Source organism: Mixophyes fleayi, chromosome 4 (assembly GCF_038048845.1).
Source record: "Mixophyes fleayi isolate aMixFle1 chromosome 4, aMixFle1.hap1, whole genome shotgun sequence".
Lineage (NCBI taxonomy): Eukaryota > Metazoa > Chordata > Amphibia > Anura > Limnodynastidae > Mixophyes > Mixophyes fleayi.
In genome coordinates this window covers 222,851,723-222,872,130 of record NC_134405.1, presented here as the reverse complement: position 1 = coordinate 222,872,130, position 20,408 = coordinate 222,851,723, and the positions used below count along the sequence as shown (strand labels likewise).

The window sequence follows — 20,408 nt, the reverse complement described above, 5'->3', positions numbered from 1 at the left end:
CCAGAACGCACAAGGCTGCCAGATGATTCTGGAGCTTTTGGAATCACCTTTCTTCTTTTGTGAGTAGTCCATAGAGAATTTAAAAAAAAAAAAAAAACTTAAGAGAACAATGCTACATACTCCTAGCGAAGCTGCAACAACACATGATGAGGTCAATATGAAATTAGCTAATCAGAGCTGCATGTGTCTGATAGGCTGGAGTTTGGGGAAACATTTCTGATAGGCTGTTCCGGTATGGACCCCTGAAGGCCGATTAAGTTAATTTATTCTCATTGAGACTCTGCTAAGAACAAAGAGTGATGTTCTATTTTTTTATATTTTGAATCCAAAACTTCATTCTATTCATTTACTTTTACATTTTGAAATGTTTATTTTTAAGACATGCAGTTACTCATAATTAATTTATTGTTTAAAAAATTGTAACTTTCATATTCTGAACATATATTTTCCATATAGTTAAAACCTGCTTTTAATCTCAACTCTCCATTTTCATCAGCTTTTCATGTTATATTTACGCTAACATGTTGTGATATTTGAGTCATGCATTCATGTATTTATCCCTTCTGTCGTATTATCTAAAAAACAACTTCTCTTTCTCAAAACCTTTATTTCAAGTGGAAACAGTGACCTGAAATACAATTCTTCCTTGAGGGTATATGCTGATAATTAAATTTACGTAACAACATATTTTTTTCTGAATGTCAAGAATTTTCCCTATTGGGTTGTTGTGTGTCCTCAAGGTGAATGTGTGCAAGCACATTTTTCGAGAGCTATGTCAACTAGTTGATATAGCATTATTTTTTTTTCATTGATTTTAAACAATGACTTTTAAAATATTACCATAAAGTATCTTAAAGAAAAAAATACCTTAATTTTATTTGTCAAGATAATAAAGAATGAGTTTAGTGCCAAGGATAGATCTTGGAAGATCCAGTATGGTGTCAGAAGAAAAGATCTTCCACCTTGCTCCCAAAACAAGTCTAACATAAAGAGTATTTCAGTGAGCCTGGATCTTTTGCCAGGGGATGTCAAACTCGTTGATAATCTCAATGGAAGTTCTCAAGCCACAAACTTTTGTTTGTTACTTAGAGAAAAAAAGCTAAAAATGAACATTAGTGTACACTGGGTGTTAAAGGACTGTTTGAACAGCAAGACCATACTCACGTCAAATAGGTGAAGTCTACACTTTGGACAATAATACACCACTGCCTGTCTGTGGATGTTAATGGCACAATGAAACTGGTCCTTCCTAAGAGTCCCTGCAAAAAGTTACACCACTGTATAGTATACAAGGTTCTATGTTGTCATTTATGTTTGCCGCACTCACCTTAAACAGGTAAGAAAATTGTTTTGAACAATGTTAAATCGATGTTTGCCGGTGTTTTGGCTTGATAGGATCAACAAAAAATAATAACTGATTCTGTTTGGGACTTTTTCTGTCCTCAATAGACGGCAAACCTTTATTCAAATTGAATAAAGACTTCTGACTGCTTTTTGTGGTGATGTCCCCTTTTAATTATTTATGATCATAAAAAAAGAGATGCAGGATCCATTTTTGGATGGGGGTGGAGGTGCTGTATAAAAAGAAAAACATGCTATGTTACCTATGTTTAACTACTATCTTCATATGGGTCGGTTACAATATGGCAATAGTGAATATGTTCACACTTATACTGTTGACACAAAAATGGTGACAATGTAAATGTCAACATATTTATTCTGTTGATGTGTTACATTGTTACTGTTGCCTGTAGTAATGTTGACAGTCACAATGTCGACATTCAAAAGGCAATACCAGTACTACAAGCACTAGCATTCCCAAACTGGGATTTCTGTGACCTGAGTGCACTAAGGCAAAATGGTGTCTTTATTATAAAATAATTTTTAATTACCCCACACCCACCGCCCCTTAGGTGTGGGAAGAGCATAGTGCATTTTTGCAGACCCAATTCACACTTTTTGTGCCCCCGATTTCACTGGTGGCAGCACTAGGGTTAATCTGTTTTAAGGGGGCATGCTGATTTTTAAATTGTATTATTTCTTTACTGTATTGTGTTAGCTGGTTGACATATTTACTGTTGCCAGAATGAATACATCCTTATTCATACTGTCCTTAGCTAAACTGATGATATTTAAACAATTTGATACATACATTTTTATGTAGTGCATACTGTAGAATAGTTGGAATGTATCTCACTAATGGTTATTTTTTACTGTGCATATCTGCAGTAACCCAACCAACCAGCAATAACTGTGTGTCTGTCTATGTTTCCATGTGGTAGAGATTATATATTGTAAGCTCCACTGGGGCAGGGACTTGTGTGAATGAATAAATGCTCATTGTAAAGCACTGTGTGATATGAAAGTGCTATAAATATAACCGATAATAATAATAATAATAATAATAATAATAGTACAAGATAAACATTCAGAGCGGATGACTGGCTACTATGGCTTTAGAGTACATTTGCTCCTTTTTAGCAATGTCTATATACATCTATAATATGTTATTTTAAAGATGTGATATTATAGTATTCTTTAATTCAATGAAGTATATGCTGTAAAGAGAGCGCTTGGCAGACAAAATAACAAAATAAAGTTGACTTATAGATTTAGAGCAATTTAAGCAAAAATAATAGTGATGCAAACAAAATTTATGATATGCAGAACCCCAAAGGAGAATATCTGAAAATTTTAATTCAGATGGAAGGTGCCTGTGGTGCTTTTGTTTTATTCATCACAATGTGTGCCTAGGGCGTTTCAATTTATTTTCTCTTCACTGAATGGAATTTTAATACTGCATTGGAAAAGCTATCCTAAAGACTGTAAAGCTTAGGGATCAATAAAAGCAAACAATTTGATACCTTTGAGACATTCATTATTTATATTTGAACTCCACATGGCAGAAGAGTGCTTTAATACAAGCCAACTCAACTTTCTCAAATCATGGGTAAATTTATCTTGAATTCAAGTCTGTCCTCATATCACTAAATATTGAATATTTTTACAAGAGATAAGGTGGTTTGTCATAATTATATTTATCGATCACAATAATTGCTACCTTAATTGCAGATGGACTCTGGAGAGTAAAATATTCTGTTTAATTACTGCAAACCCACACACTACTAACTTTAAGTGGTTGCAGCTTCCTGTACTATAAGCATACAGTATAATTTAGATTCTCCACTGATGCAGGTGGCTGCAGAGGATTACTTGTGCTCTATCGTCAAAAGTGCTGTGAGATATATATATATATATATATATATATATATATACACAGTTGTATATGGCACAAATGAGGTTTGATTGAATAGTCAACATCTGACTTTGCCATTCTTCCATTGTCACTGTTTCACAGCTATGCTATGAATGTACGGTGCTATCAGATACATTTAACTAGCTTCAGGTTTTTATGAATTCTGTCTTATAACCATATTTTGACAACGTAAGCTAGTGCTATTCTGACATTGTAATATAATTAATATACTGTCATGGCCAAAAGTTTTGAGAATGACACAAATACTATTTTTCACAAGTCTGCTGTCTCAGTTTTTATAATAGCAATTTGCATATACTCCAGAATGTCATGAAGAGTGATCAGATGCATTGCAATTAATTTCAAAGTCCCTCTTTGCCATGGCAATGAACGTTATTCCAAAAACAACATTTTCACTGCATTTCAGCCCTGCAAAAAAAGGACCAGCTGACATCAAGTAAGGGATTCTCTTGTTAACACAGGTGAGAGTGTTGACGAGGACAATGCTGAAGATCATTCATGCCATGTCATGCTGATTGAGTTAGAATAACAGACTGGAAGCTTTAAAAGAAGGATGGTGCTTGAAATCATTGTTCTTCCTCTGTTAACCATGGTTATCTGCAAGGAAACATGTTCAGTCATCATTGCTTTGCACCAAAAGGACTTCACAGGCAAGGATATTGCTGTTAGTAAGATTGCACCTAAATCAATCATTTATCGGATCCTCAAGAACTTTAAGTAGAGAGGTTCAATAGTGGTGAAGAAGGCTTCAGAGTGCCCAAGAACATTCAGCAAACGCCAGGACATCTCCTAAAGTTGATTTAGCTGTGGGATCGGGGCACCATCAGTGCAGAGCTTGCTCAGGAATGGCAGCAGGCAGGTGTGAGTGCATCTGCACACACAGTGAGGCGAAGACTTTTGGAGTGTCGTCTGGTGTCAAGAAGGCCAGCAAAGAAGCCACTTCTCTCCAGGAAAAACATCAGGGACAGACTGATATTCTGCAAAAGGTTCAGGGTTTGGACTGCTTAGGGGACTGGGGTAAAGTTATTTTTTTCTGATGAATCTCCTTTCAGATTGTTTGGGGCATCTGGAAAAATGCTTGTTTGATGAAGGAAAGGTAAGCGCTAGCATCAGTCCTGTTGCATGCCAACAGTAAATCATCCTAAGACCATGTGTGGGGTTGCTTCTCAGCCAAGGGAGTGGGCTAACTCACAATTTTGCCTAAGAACACAGCCATGAATAAAGAATGGTACCAAAACATCCTCCAAGAGCAACTTCTCCCAACCATCCAATAACAGTTTGGTGACACACAATGCCTTTTCCAGCATGATGGAACACCTTGCCATAAGGCAAAAGTGATAACTAAGTGGTTTGGGGATCAAAACATCAAAATTTTGGGTCCATGGCCAGGAAACTCCCCAGACCTTAATCCCATTAAGAACTTGTGGTCAATCCTCAAGAGACGGGTGGACAAACAAAAACCCGTAAATTCTGACAAACTCCAAGCATTGATTAGGCAAGAATGGGTGGCCATCAGTCAGTATGTGGCCCAGAAGTTGATTGACAGCATGCCAGGGCGAATTGCAGAGGTCTTCAAAAGAAGGGTCAACACTGCAAATATTGACTCTTTGCTTAAACTTAATGTAATTGTCAATAAAAGCCTTTGACACTTATGAAACACTTGTAATTTTACTTCAGTATACCATAGCAACATCTGACAAAAAGGTCTAAAAACACTGAAGCAGCAAACTTTGTGAAAACTAACACTTGTGTCATTCTCAAAACTCTTGGCCATGACTGTGTGTATGTGTATATATATATATATATATATATATATATATAAATATATATTATATATCTATATATCTATATTGTTGGATTCATTTTCAGAATGAATCAATATTGTCCATTCAAGTGTAGATTTTAATTTGCGGAGTTACAATAGAGATTGCTCTATTCCCATACAACCTGCAGACCCATGATTTTGTGCCAGAGAGATACCTCTGGTCTTGCTGCAAGCCTATTTATGAACTTTTACAATGGTGGATGTGTTTACAAAATGATGTCATCACAGAGGTCACATGGATGGTTTAAAGTGAATACGCATACACTTCACGGATCCACTTTCTTAAAACAGATATTTGTACAAGATATAGTTCCTAGACTTTTCACAGTATTTTACCAGCAATTCCTCAAATAAACAATATGTATAATAACTGCTGAAAAAAACAGGCAAAAACTGGCTGTTTCATCAAATCGACCTTTAGTAAATTTAGCCCTAAGTATCTTTATGAGCAGTGTGGTCATTCCAGGTGCTGGAGCACATAGCTGTGGCTATAATACCGGGTCATTGCAAAGGTGCCTTGCAAGATTATTTAGTCTAATTAATCAGCATCTCGCATATCTGTTCCTGCTTCTCTGTGCACTAGCATCAGTGCATGTTGGTGTTAAACTTATATATTGACAATGAACCTGTGGGCAACTTCATAGCCAAGTGAATTTCTATGAGTGGCTCCTGATCTTGTTATTCCTGAAAGCGGTTCCTATCAGCTCCTCTTTTGATGTTCATCGTTAGCACTGTTGTGTTCCCAACGCTGTACTTTGGCAGAGTGCCAGCTTTGATCTCATGACTTTGGATATTGTTGATGCTCCAGGGTTCCATGCTTCTGTTGATACATATATTACTTCGAGACTGGGTCCACAATGTAACAACTTTCCAGTGATAATCTGCCAGCTGTTATTCATGCATACTGCAGTTGCTTCAGAGCTGTACTGTGGCTTGAGATTCTATGATCAGTGATACTGTGTTATCATTGCTATGTTCAGATTCATTAGATTGCTGCACATACATTGATTTCCAGAACTTTGATACAAGAATGGACATTATTGGTATTATTGCTCTGAAAAACTGTAACTGTTACTCTCACTTTGTAATAGGCATCAGAGAGCAATCTTTCAGAATCCTCTGGCATGTGTTGATAAAACAAGTTGTTGCTTTTCATTCTCTTTTTGAACAGTGCATGATTTAAGAAGATTAATGCTTTATATATTATGGCTGAGCAGTCATATCAACTTGCAATATCAAACCAGGTTTGCAGTACTTGTTACATCTGCTATATATATTCTGAAGTATATTGCAGAATGTACAAAGACTATTACCGGACATAGGAGATTAACAGGCTTTTGGGTCTGATTCCATATTTATATATTGACAGTCTAATCATATTATATATTACACACCATAGGAAGTTTTGAAATGCTTACTGTTTTACATATTCAAATTAATTAAAAAAGTATTAATTCAAGTCCCAGAAAATACAAACCTGTCCCAAAATAGATCAATGTGGTGGCCCTTATGAACCGCACAGTCACCGAGATCAAAAACAGGTGTTTAACTTGTTCCAAAATTCAACACAGTTAATTACTAATATATAGTATTAAATACACTTCAAACATTATGCAACCATTCTCTTAGTTACTTAAAGTAGCTTTTTTTATTTGTTTTGTATATTTAGAAATATTTTTTTTAAAAAACATATATATGTTTACCCTTCTACATTACTTTCCACCAACAATTAATATTAAAAATGATACTTGAGAAACAATATAAGAAGGTCCATATAATAATTGATGAATAGTCTGTGGCTTCTCCCTGCTCAGTCCTAAACCAGAAATGGACCTAGTATAAAATTGTAAACAAAAGGAGACCAGGAGAGGATGCATGTATTATTTTTATTTTTATATATATATATATATATATATATATATATATATATATATATATATATATATGTGTGTGTGTGTGTGTGTGTGTGTGTGTGTGTGTATTGCAACAATGATATGGATGAGAACAGATGCAATACATGTAGCCTGCACATTGATGGGATGAAAATATTTCCAATTACGAAAAATCAATTTCTTCCTGATGGTACCAGGATACATGAGTACCATCCACTGCCCCTATGACATGCAAAAATTGAGCTATGTCATATAACTTCTTCTTTAATTATCTAATGACAATTTCAGGGACACTAGTGAATAATAAAGGCACACAGAAATGTAACACAGCCAACAATTTAGTCAGCGGTGATATAGCCATGCGAATGTTGATCATATCACATGAGGTGGTAGCAAAATACTGGCATATCACCTCTGCATCTGGCCTCCCAAAGAGACTTACACATGACCTATGGACATGCTTCCAGGAACATAGTTGTTGATGGTGCTGCTGGCGGAGGCAACAACATTGTTTTTGTAGGATGATATAATATGCCAGCTGAAAAAAACATACTATTTGTCAGAAAAAGAGAATCAAAAATGATCACAAACATAATAATTTTATTACTAATAATAATAATGCAGACTTTTTTTTAAAAGAAAATGCATTAGTTAGCTACAACCTTAAAACAAAATAATGTTTGTCATCACAAAATTACATTTGATAAATTGTATTTATTCTATCATAATTAGAGAGAAAGCTTTAAAGAAAATTACATGTAGGAAGTCTGGCATGTTGTTTACCCAAACCAAAGAATTTCTGTGGGGGAAAAAAAATCACAAAATGTCAAGATACAGTAGCTTGTATACATGACTAATTTTTAAAGTGTCAATTGCAGTAAACTAACCATTCACCATAACATAAGCCTACACAAACATAATTATAATGTCCTAAGCAGAAACATTTCCTGACATTCATTTTGCTAGTGAGACGCACATTCGCTATGTGTGCAACAAAGTCATACTTTAAATAAATTATACAAATGTCTGCTAAATCCTATAATATAGCCGCAAGCAATCTAAAAAGTTATATCAACTTGAGAGGTGATTCTGCAAACAGCTATTCAGAAGTGACTAGCTAATGGTCAACATCATCATCATGATTGGGTATTTGCACAAGCCCTCTACAGCCACTAGAGATACAGTTCCTGACAAGCATATATGGGTATCCGTTCTGGTCTGACTTACTCGCAATTGCGTGAACACACCATTATTGTACATAGCAAAATATGATTTTAGTTAATTCCCAATAAACAGTAAACCTGTTATGTAGGCAAGTGTATCAGAAATGTGTGAGGACTAGCTGCTGTGTGGTCATAGTTGCAGTACAGTCGAGCCTGATGTAATGATGGCCTGATGTAATGTTGGAAAGAAACAGAGTTAATTATGATGATAAATTGTTGTGACAATAACAACCACTAAGGAAGAGAATACATTACTGTGCAACTGACAATGTTTTAATAGCTCATAAATCCTTCCTGAGACATCCTATGTATATGGTGCAAAAGTGAAGTATGCAGTAATAACCACTAATGAGGTGCACACACTATTATACAACTGACAATGTTTAAACAGCTATTTAAACGATGCATATGATGCAATAGTAAATAAGTATAGGCTGTCTGCTCATTCATCCTAAAGGTCATGGCAAAATAAGACCCTAATGATATTTAATATTTCGGATGGTAAAGAGTTAGGATACACCTAGGTTGTTATTTAGACAATATCTCACAGATATAAATTAGCTATAAGCTATAACTGATAACATGGATTGGCAAATAATAGTACATGCCTAATTGTAATCTGTGATCCTATATACTCATAAGATCATACATTGTCTAGTACTCCTATGCTGGCAATATAATGATCTATGGTGGGATCAAGGTGAAACTAGCCCCGCTCACCTAACCAGTCCCTGTAGCCACAGAGAGCTGTATAATAACGTAATTGTATCTATTAGAGCCGTGTGTAATAAAGTATGATAATATATATGATTATCACAGCACTCTATATAGCAGTCATATATTAACAGATGCTATCTGATTAGAGAGGTGGAGCCTTGAAAAAGCATACAAGCAAAACGCGCGTCGGCATTCGCTTTGTATCTCACACGCTGCTGTTTAATAATACCTAGTTTACTCTAAGAAACTCATATTATATCCGCCTATTTTAGACAACTATGGGGCAATATGATCGCTATATTAGGGGCTGAGAAAGTAATTCATAATCCTCAGACAGTATAGACAATAGCTAGCTTATCGTGCTCCACCTCTCTAATCAGATAGCATCTGTTAATATATGACTGCTATATAGAGTGCCGTGATAATCAGGTCACATTTACATCCTAGCAGTTGGTTACAACCATAACAGTAGAGTAGTATAAAACAGATGTATAAAAGTGAATCCCGGGTCAGATGTTCTTGGTGCGCAGCAAAGTCAATGTTTACATTGCTGAAGGTTGCTGTTGCACTCTTTCTTTCTTCCTTCCTTTCCAGAGATTTGTGAGGAAATTGTCAAACGTTTATAATGCAAATCTTTACTGGAAATGTCTGTCTCTTTTTAACTCAACGCGTTTCATCTGTGATGTTGGATGTTCTAAAGGGATTATTAGTTTCACTTAGTTTGGTGTCTTATATGTCTGAATTAAGGTATTATCAGGTGTATGTTAATTGAGCACTAGGGTGATTAATTAGCCTGTTGTTACATGAGGGACTAATTGCAGGTGTGGGTTAATTACACTGTGGGGTGGCTAATTAGCCTATTGTGATATTGTTTAATTAAATCAGGTGTTGAGTGAGTTGAGCTCAGGTAGCGGATTTAGCTTTACAATTGTTTCATGTAATTCCCCTACAGGTGAATAAAGCCTTTTTTTCCATAGATTATAACATAGTCTGGTTAACTTCTTATTCAAGCAGCTTCAGTGCCCCAGAGTGAATACACATGTTTGTAGCATTGCTGGCTAACTCTATTTCATTACTGCACTTAGGCTACATTATATCGCCCCTTTCCTACACCGTTCTATCTTTCCAAGTGTACAGAGGGCCAAGTACCAAGCCTGCATACAGACATAAACATTTATGAATATACTTCTGTACCCACGATATTGAAATTGGCTATAAGTAATGAGTGTTAAAATCCCATTTTCCTAATTATGTAAATTTTTCCACAAGTCATTTTATGGGAAGATATGCATTATTGAGCAATATTTTAATTTTCTTTTTTTTTCATTTGTTTCAAAAGATGTTTTAAAGATGTATAAAAAGGGATTTCTGATACATTTTTTTCAATTTGCTGATGGCTTTGACTTTTAACATGTTGCAAAAACTACAACTTAACCCTTTGATTGAAACAGATGTTGGATGAGTTCTTTAGCATCTAAATATGACAGTTTAAAATATGTTATTTTTAATTCTGCAACTTCCATTTGTGTCCAGAAACATTCATATTTGTCTCTAGCTTTAAGCACTGAAACACAAAGTAATACTGTCCCTTTGTAAACTCTTGCCTTTGAATCCAATTGCCTATAGAGGAAAAATGTTTGAAAAAAAATGTATTTATTTTATATTGAGCTTTTCACTAACCCCTGCTGGTAAGTAAACATAAGTCTGTTTATACCTTAGTGATTGTATGAGACAGGGGAGAAAAAAATATACATATGTAGACAGCATTTTTCACAGTAATATTCCAGGCTAATCCAGATAGTTGACTTTGAATCCGTTTGATCAACTGCATTCCAATTTGAAATGATCCTTTGGGCATAATATTGGCTGCATCTGTGGTAGAATAACTACAGTTTGCCAGTACTTATAAACACCTTTAATTATATGTCTTTGAGATTGGAGACAAGCAGACAGAGTAGTCCTTCCAGCTTTCCTTCTATTGTTTACCCATCTCTAATGTACAATAAAATGAAAGTGGTATCTACGGAGGTTAAGTAAATCTGAGAACATGTGATTTTTTTTCCCCCTGCATCCGCTTAATTTTTATCATTTTAACAAATCATATAACAATTATTAATAATATTATATGGAGGCTTAAATTTTTAAAATTCATAGAATATCAACATTTCCTGAATTGTTTCACACATCTTTCCTTTTTTTCAGTTAGTACTTTAGGATCTTTACCAAACGCATTAACATTGTTCATCTTCAATTGAATTTTGTCTTAATCTTAATTTTGTCTGTGATTCTCAAATATGAACAATAATAATGAAACTACTGTAGTTATTTACTGTATAATCTGTAAAATTTATGAAAGATTGATTATTAAGCATGAAAAAATGTCCATTTAACTTTACAATATTCAACAAAAACATTTTTGTATTAACTAAATACTCTCCAACGTTGTACTTCTCATATCCATCTCTTTAAAATGCTCTTTGTAAAGTGTAAATGTGCTGACAAGTTACTCAAATTAAATCCATATTGCGTTTCCTTTAATGATTCTTTTGATTAAAAAAAATGCAGCAAAGTCTGAACAACATACTTAAGTGAGTTAATTACTATTTCCAGCCTAATTCTAGGATATATCAATTGTTTTCTTCTTCTCCATTAAAATTTTAAAATTCAGATTTGTTGCATATAACATTCACCACTGAAACCTAATGCTGGGAGTCGGTGGATTTGTGAGCTCCTTTTTAAGTAATTTACTTGCAAATTGATGGTAAATCATATTTAAACAAAACAGTTGAACATGCAGCAAACAACATCTGAAGATCACAGGAAACAATCTTTATCTGCTGTATCCAGAAACTGCAATCACCATTTCACTGCCCTGGACAAGGTCATGTGTTGATTTTATGTCTCACTATTATTGAGCCTTCCTTCCCTGCCACTTATTCTTGCTATCTAGCTATAGCATAATCCTTAGAATTACAACATCATTCTGTCTGAACACAGACGAGCGGTGGGCTTAGACTCTTCCTTTCCCATACACATTCAAACCTTTTTCTTCTCTATCTCTTGAACATATTTCACCTGGCTCCATCATTTTAAGGAGTCAGTAATAAGTAGTGACACAGGAAAAAATGCAGATTTTTTTTTTTACTTTTAACCATTTATTACCCAAACACCCACCAGTAGGGATGTTGGGAGAAGCCGAATTGCATTCAGCTTTGTGATTTTTTTCTATAGGATGGGCACACACTTTTGTGGCACTGATTCCCGTAGGGCAGTCAGCCTCATATTGAACAGGCTAGGGAACAGTTTTCAGAGGGGGAGAGAAGCAATTTATTTATTTAAAACATTAGCATAGCCTTTGCTGATGAGAGATATCTGCAAGAGCCTACTCTTCTCAATATGCTGTGATTACGTTAACATGCCCTTACTGTACGTTTCCTATGCCTCCTTATCTCTTCAGTCCTCCATTCCACCTCTCTAATGAGCAGTACAAAAATGCATATGTTACGTAAAAAAGGACTTGCATCCAAGTCAACATGAGCATCTCTGTATTCAGATTGGATATGTACATTGCATGTTATCAGTGCAAAGTAATATACAACATTTCCGTGCTCTTAATCAAGACATCTAAAAGGAAAGATAAATAAACATGTAATATAGGGGTAAAGCAGCAAACACAAACTTATTATAAAGATTAGTAAAAAAAATATTATTGCCATGAAACAGATTCATTCTTAATGGCACCTTATGAACTTAAATGGGCTCTGGATCTCTATATTGCTAAATCCCATAAAAACGACATAGAAGGTTCTATGTCTATCATTATGGCACTTAGGATAAATGTATTTTCTTTGTACAAAATAGGTTTCTTCAGGAATAACTTATAATGTCTAATATATACTGTTACAGTTGCAAGTTATATTTTTATTGTCTCTAATTTTAGTTTCTGTATTAGATACATCTTAGTCAAATTAAGATTAACTTGATCATATCAAAGTCCATTTTTGCTTTTGTACAAATTTGTACAATTTTTTGGTGATTTTCTAAATGTATTTAATTTCTGAATTTTAGGATGAATGCGGGTGCATGACAAAAGACAACAGCTATATATCCAGAAAGGTGAATACAAGGGAATAGTTTTAAAGGTAAGAATCAATATTGAAGAAGGACATGTAATAAGTTAGATTAAATAGTATTGAGGATACATTGCAGAATGGGAGAGATTCTCAAACCAGTTCTTCAAATTGTTTCTGAAATTGTTGAATTTTATAACTGGTTAGTAAATTGAGAGGAAAGTCTAACAGCTTAGAATATGTTCAGGGAGATTCGTTATTATTTGTCAAAGTTTACTAATTTTGACTTTTTTTAATTTTGATAGGAAAGAGAGTAATTTGAGTACAAATGGTGAATTGTGAACATTGAACTGTGAACACAGTGATGTTCTCAATTCAATTTAAAAGAATGTTAAAATACTTTTATATTCATTAAAAATATTATTTACATTGTGGTTACAATTTTTTTTTAAAAGCCAATCATTTTAACTTGCATAGTGAATGCGAACGGTGAATGATGAACGGTGAAATTTGAACTCAGTCATCAAACCTTCAAACGTGAATTGTGAATGGTGAACGTCAGCTGCAAATTTCGATCTACAAGTTTGAAACCAGGTCTCCATAACTGATTGTATAGCAAACATGTTCAGGGTTGTTTATTCAGTGACATTCATTTGAAATTGAGCCAGTTCTAAAAGTTTCAGCATGTCTTTACAGGAGTATAACTGGAGGGGAGTAAGAACTTGTGCACACAGCCTTATTGTTTTTTATCTCTCCGCTATTCCATGTAGTGTAGAGGAGAAATGGAAATCATAAATAAATGGCTATTATTTATTTATATTATATATAATTTATTACGTTGCATTTATCTGTTAGTAATATAAGGTCTTCATAAAATCTGCATAGGCATAAACATAGATATGTTCATGTACCCTCATGGCAGATATTAGGTACATTGTCTCTTACAAAGAGAAGAAATCGCAACACTTCAAAATGACGTCAGTTGTGTGCGGGACTTGAAATTTTTGGTTTTTAAAGCAGCAACGCACGGACCCAGGTAAGTATTACCTTTACGTTAGGAGTTAGGCTTAGGGGTTAGGGTTTGGAGTTTGGGCTAGGGATAAAATTTATATTACCATAGTCCGTGCGTTGCCACTTTAAAAAAAACAGTCTCATCTGCAACTGACGTCATTCGGAAGTGTCGCGATATCCTCCCATCGGATTTCCTCTGTGTCTTTTTACTGGTAAGTAGTAATTTTTTCTAGGTCGCTCTGTTCATTATTGGAATAATATATGTAGGAATAAACAGTGTCGGAGCACCGATAACTCATACTACACCCTTCTGTTTTCATACCTTTAAGAAAGAGAATGTAGTTTGCCTATTGAAAATGAAAAGTGAATATATAGTTTTTCTGCTAAATAAACATTTTCTGTTTCTGAAATTTGATATTTGGCCACTCAATTTGCCCTTAAATTTACTTGTTAAAACTAACTATTTAATAAAAAGTTGCCATGATGTTCTGCTTAAAATTATTAACACTATTTCCATGGAAATTAACAAGGGTAGAAGTGTTTAAACCCCCTTCCCCCCAATGAAAGTAGCTGTCTGTATGCTTCAATGAATCTTGGGATATGTGGTTTCACTATCCCTGCACCAAATGTGGCTGTCATTCTGATTCACTCAACCGAAGTTATGACATAGTGACAACATTATTGATTTTAATGACCAAACAAAATGCTTTCACTTGTGCTATTATGTTTATAGGGTTATCCACTAGTTTATTTAGTGTAGTAGTGCTGAAATTGTCAGTGCCAATGGTTTTAAATAATCTTGTGTGTCACACTGCTTCAAATCTTTACTGTCAGTAAGTAGCACTAAAATGGTAAAAACCCTGTGTGCTACTTTTAAAACCAAACTTAATGCAAAATATTTCAAAATGTTTACATTGGTGGAGGGTCTAAAACTGCTAAAATCCACTATATTCCTATGTACGTCCCTTACAAATTTATTGAGAATCATGGCTCAATTGTTTGTCTATATTTTGTGTTCCAAATTCTCTTCAAATCACATCCAAGAGCTCAGAAAACAGAAAATATTGTCTTTTCAGTTAACTTGTCATATTAATTCTGTTACTGTATATTTCCTGACAAATGATGTTCTATTTGCAATTCATGGCATAGTATATATATTGTATGTACAGTAATTTAAAAGGAGTAAATAGAAATAATATGACACCAGTCATTGTTTATCTCTAATATCTTCATAAAATAAAACATAATTTATTATTATATTGAAGAGATGATATAAAGACAGATGCTAGCTAATAACTCAATGCTCTCAATTTTACTAACATTGCATTTAAAGTATCTTTACTGCTAAACAAGTGCTACTTGAACATCACATCAACCTCTTTTGTCCCTATGGAAAATGTCTTAATTATATTCGTCCTGATCAGAATTCAAATGTTTTCTAATGAGTGTCTTAGATAGTCTGTTTGCTGTAAGAAACAACTCCGTGAGGATTCCTTGTCTCAAAGTTATGTTTTGAATAATAATAGGAAATATAATAAACCTGAATTTACATAGGAATGTGGAAGAAATATTGCTCCTAATATATACTTATGAACAAAGAGTTACTGATGTTATCAGCTGCACAATGCCCACTTACTTCAGTTTAAATTAAATCATTTTGTGTATAATGAATACTTTAAGCTTTGTAAGAAGCTTTCAGAACAAAAACATATTCTCCTAAGACTGAAACTTGGGATGAAAAATAATTTATCTGCTTAGCAAAAAAGAACAGCAATGGTATCAATATGCAGCTGTTGCAATAACTTAAGAAATTAGAGTTTGTTCTATAACAATGTTTGGGGAGTATTTGTGGAAGGTTACAGAAAAGCACATTGCCTACAACTGGCAATTAAATATATGATCACTATTGGGATATTTTGAGCGGTAGTAGTGATTATATCATCTTAAATAATGCTGACAGGATTTAAACCAATAACAAAAGGCAGCTTACTGAGACACCAACATACGCCAAATATAAACTTACCCTAAAGAGGGCTGATGTTAATTGCGACTACACAAGAATCCAGCTCTGGAATTCTCATCTGTAAAAATGGCCACACTGACATTTCCGGTTTTAAGGAGGCAATGGAAGGACCCACACATATATAATGTCACCTAACAGTTAGCTCTAGGGTTAGGGTTAGGTTTGCGATTAGGGTTAGGGTTAGGTTTATAATTAGGCTTACATTTAGGGTTAGGATTAAAAGTTCCACATTATAGACGCGCTGGGTCCTGCCATTTCCTTATATTCCCTGTCTGTGACATTCATTTACCATTTTTTTTGTTTAATATATTTATGGAACATCATCATAACTGTGCATCATTAAAGCAGCAACAGGAAAAAATAACAAACATAAATTTCTATATATTGAAAATTTAAATTACAGAAATAAATAGCATAAGTAAAAGAAAAAAGAAAGAAAAGAAAAAAAAGGAACGAATGAAGGAAAAAAATAAAAATAAAACATTGTTTCAATAGTGTTCAGTGACTACTGCTGTTGTCATTGCCTGGAAATCATTCAACTGCAAATAAAGATAAATAAAGATATGATATTAAATAAAATCTAGGGAACTAAGCAGACATTATTAGATTATTTCATGAAAATGCTCAGTTGCTGCCACGCCATCACTATATATGATGTTGCTGTTTAAGAATCTATGGCAAAAGAATAGCTAGGTAGCCATGGAAAATCATTAATTATTTTCAGAACTTCAAGAGACTTTTAGGGAAATAGGGAAGCAGAACCAAGAGGATGCACAGATCTAAATTTATTAGTTTAGAGAGTCATCATTTTCTTTTATTTCTGATGTTGAATATTTATGTCTAAACTTGTCTATCTGCCTAGACCTTCACACTTTTTTCAACTTGATAATTTTTTTTCTTTCATGAAATCAGAGCTGCTTTAGGCTTATTGCATTAATATCTTTCTTGCTTGAGTTGCCAGTTTCTGTGCTTTTGAAGTTATTTGTTGAACCCTGAAGCTTTGACAAAAATGTCTTTCTCAATACCCTCCCGAAAAATCCTGTTCTTTAATTGTATATGCCATAGGGCTTGAATTACATTTTGGGGTGACTTTTTATTTCTTGATTGACCTCTTATATAAAGTATTCTAAACATAATTATTGGACAAACGCCAAATAAGGTAATTCTAAAATAGTTTTTACTGTCAAATATATGAATGTTTAAACCCTTCTGTGTTTAGAATTTATTAAGGTAAACTGGTGTTTACAATATGTATCACAATACTGAATCACATATATGTTAGCATATATATATCATCAATGTCAAATACATATGTCTGAGGAATATTACTCCAGAGACATAACTACATGCTCTAAATAAATATACATATTGATAAACTTTCTCTAACAATTGATTAATAGTTTTAAAACATACAAGCTAGTATGTACAAATAATTTGCTTTTATAAGAGTATATGGTGCAGACATGTGTCACACATTATGAAAAATGTATTGAAACTACTTAATATGGCTAAAAGAACATGGAAATTAGTGAAATTAAAATTCCATAATCAGTTATGGAAATATTTATATGTTGGGTTTTTTTTTAACTGAAAGTATTTATTAGGTTTGTAAATTTTTAAAGAGTACAAAAGGGTACAAAAAAAAAAAGGGTTAGGGAAGGGTGTTAAGGTATGGGGAAGGGAAGGAGGGGGTACATAGTGGGGAAGAAACACAACAGTAGATCATAAAAATTGCATACATTCCTTAAAACATTACGGTACCGCTATAGATAAATAGTTACCCTTGCTTACTTCACTACCGTCTTGGTTATGTATGTTTAGTACTTTCTGGAAACACTACAATATTGATTACAGAAAGTCAGCAGTAGAAATAAATTCAGATGTCCGAGGTGGAGCCCCTGCCCCCTCTGTTATATATACGTGCCAACTACGCCATTTCACAAGTGGAGATCTAGCCGCAGTGGAATAGGGTACTCCCAGGGTCTTTTGAAATAATCTTTGTTGGTGGGGGAGGTAATGGTTGTTTCCATGCCTGTGCGATGGCTGCTCTGGTGGCTATAAGAACGTGTCCTAGCACATATCTATCCCATTGCGGGATGGACATTGTGTAGTGGTGTAAGAGGGCTAGTTCCAGTGAAGAGGGAATAGGGTGTCCAAAGATGTCCTTCAATAATTCAAATACTTTGATCCATGAGGATTATAAAACCGGGCAAGACCAGAACATGTGGAAAATATCTCCACGTTCTGAACAATTGTGCCAGCAGAATGGGGACATTGGAGGCTACATTTTATGTAGTTTCTCGGGAGTAATATATATCCGATTGATGAGCTTAACTAACATTTCTGTTTGGTTTAGACATTTAGACATTTTGAAAGAGTTCAGAAAAATATGTCCCCACTCCTTGGCAGAGAAGTCTAAGTGTAGGACTGTCTCCAATTGGAGCTGAACCCTGGATTTCGGCGGGTCATGTTGAGTGTTAAGTAAGTTGTACAAGAATGTGATACTAGCTTTATTGCAACCCTTGGTCAGTTTAGTGAAGTATAGCAGTGGAGGGGGACATATAGGCAGTTCCTTCAGTGGCAGTGTTTGAGTCCAGTGTCTCAACTGGAGTAATTTATAGAAATCCTCTTTAGATAGATGGTAGTGGTCACTAAGGCTGGTAAAGGAGGTGATTGTTCCTAACCCGAACAGATGGCCCAGTGTTAGAATCCCTCTTGACGCCCATTGGGTGTGCTTTAGGTCGGGAATCTGCGTGGCAACTGCTTGTATCGACACATTGGAGGTGGGGCAGGGGAATTCATCGGTAGCATTGCATAGATGATCCCACACTGTCAAGGCATCCCTAGATAGAGCAGGCAGGTTGTGGGCTGGAGGCCTCCAGTCTTATTAATCGCCCTTTCGATATCTACCCAGGGCTTTTGTCCTCACAGCAGGGACCAGTATTGCATCAGGAATAACAGGCAAAATGATAATTCCATAGATTGGTAAGGGCTAATTTCCCCTGCGTCTTCCCCCGAGTCATTCACTTATATGGGGGCTTATATTTCCATACATACAACTTCATTAGGGCTGTTGGTTTATACATCAGGAGTCTTGGGAGTCGAAACAGGAGCATACAGAACATATACATCAGCTTTAGAAGGAGCATCATTTGAACGCCAATATTCTACCTATTCAGGAGACCTCATAGCACATCCTTGACGTTGATAGAGCTGAAAGTTGTTGTATCAGCTGGGAGAAGTTTGTTTCTATAACAGTATCTAAGTGGGGGGTAATCTGAACACCTAAATAGGATACTTTTGTGGATTTCCACATATATGTAAATACATCTTTCAGACCTTGTAGTCTATCTGGGGGGATTTATTATTGGGAGGGCTTCCTTTTTAAAGGTGTTAAGTTTATAGGAGGCCTTACTAAATAGAGACAAGAGTCTATGGATGACTGGTAGAGAGTTCTCCGGGTCGGTAATGAACAGCAGGACGTCGTCAGCGAACAAGCATAGCTTATGTGATACTCCACCCAAATCCATGCCTCTACAGTCCTGAGTAAGTCTCACTCGAGCGGCAAGTGATTCAATCGCTAGGAGGTAAATGAGGGGGGACAGAGGGCATCCATGGTGGGTGCCACTGGTGATAGAGGAATCACCACAAAATTTGGACCCCTAAGGTAACTCTTCCTCCCGAATCCAAACCAAATTACTTTATCTGCCTCATGTTTTGCGTTACAGCAAAAACGCACGTTTTTCTAATAGAATTAAAAACGCTAAGTTCAATTGACATTAGGGATCCCATTTTTCAGCTGGCTACTCTGTTTCATAGTGGAGAAAAAAAATAATGAAGTTGATACTCTATTACTGCTGTACAGCATACATAATTTTCACAATGTTAAAAACCATACCAAAAAAGTGAACTAAACTGAGGCAATGGAATAAAACTTCCATACAGGAAATGAAACAAACAGAAACTTATGAGAAGGGGATTCCCTTTAGAAAGACCAAAACTGAAACTTTACAGAGAAAGTGAGAGGGAGACACAGAAAGAGTCAGTCATGGCAGTCTGGTTCTTCCTCCTCACCCTACCTTCTCCCCGAACGAAGTCCTACAGGGCTCTGTTCTTGGCCCTCTACTCTTTTCGCTCTACACTTCCTCCCTTGGTGCTCTCATCTCCTCCTTCGGTCTTCAGTATCACTTTTATGCTGACGACATTCAACTCTATATCTCCTCTCCTGATCTTTCATCCACCCTCCTCGCTCGGGTATCCGACTGCCTCTCCGCCATCTCCTCCCGGATGTCCGAGCGCTTTCTCAAAATAAATATCTCAAAAAACTGAACTCATTGTCTTTCCTCCGCCCAGACTCCCATCCCACGATG

General features: G+C 35.2%; 1 protein-coding gene across 3 annotated transcripts in view; it reads left to right on the top strand.

The window, feature by feature from the left end:
- MGAT4C (MGAT4 family member C) overlaps positions 1–20,408 on the top strand; it is a 128,422-nt gene that overhangs the window by 43,960 nt on the left and 64,054 nt on the right. For all 3 annotated transcript variants that reach the window (XM_075205322.1, XM_075205324.1, XM_075205323.1), the window contains exon 2: positions 13,003–13,076. The gene's annotated coding sequence lies outside the window, so the exon portion shown is untranslated. The remainder of the gene's footprint in view (positions 1–13,002; positions 13,077–20,408) is intronic.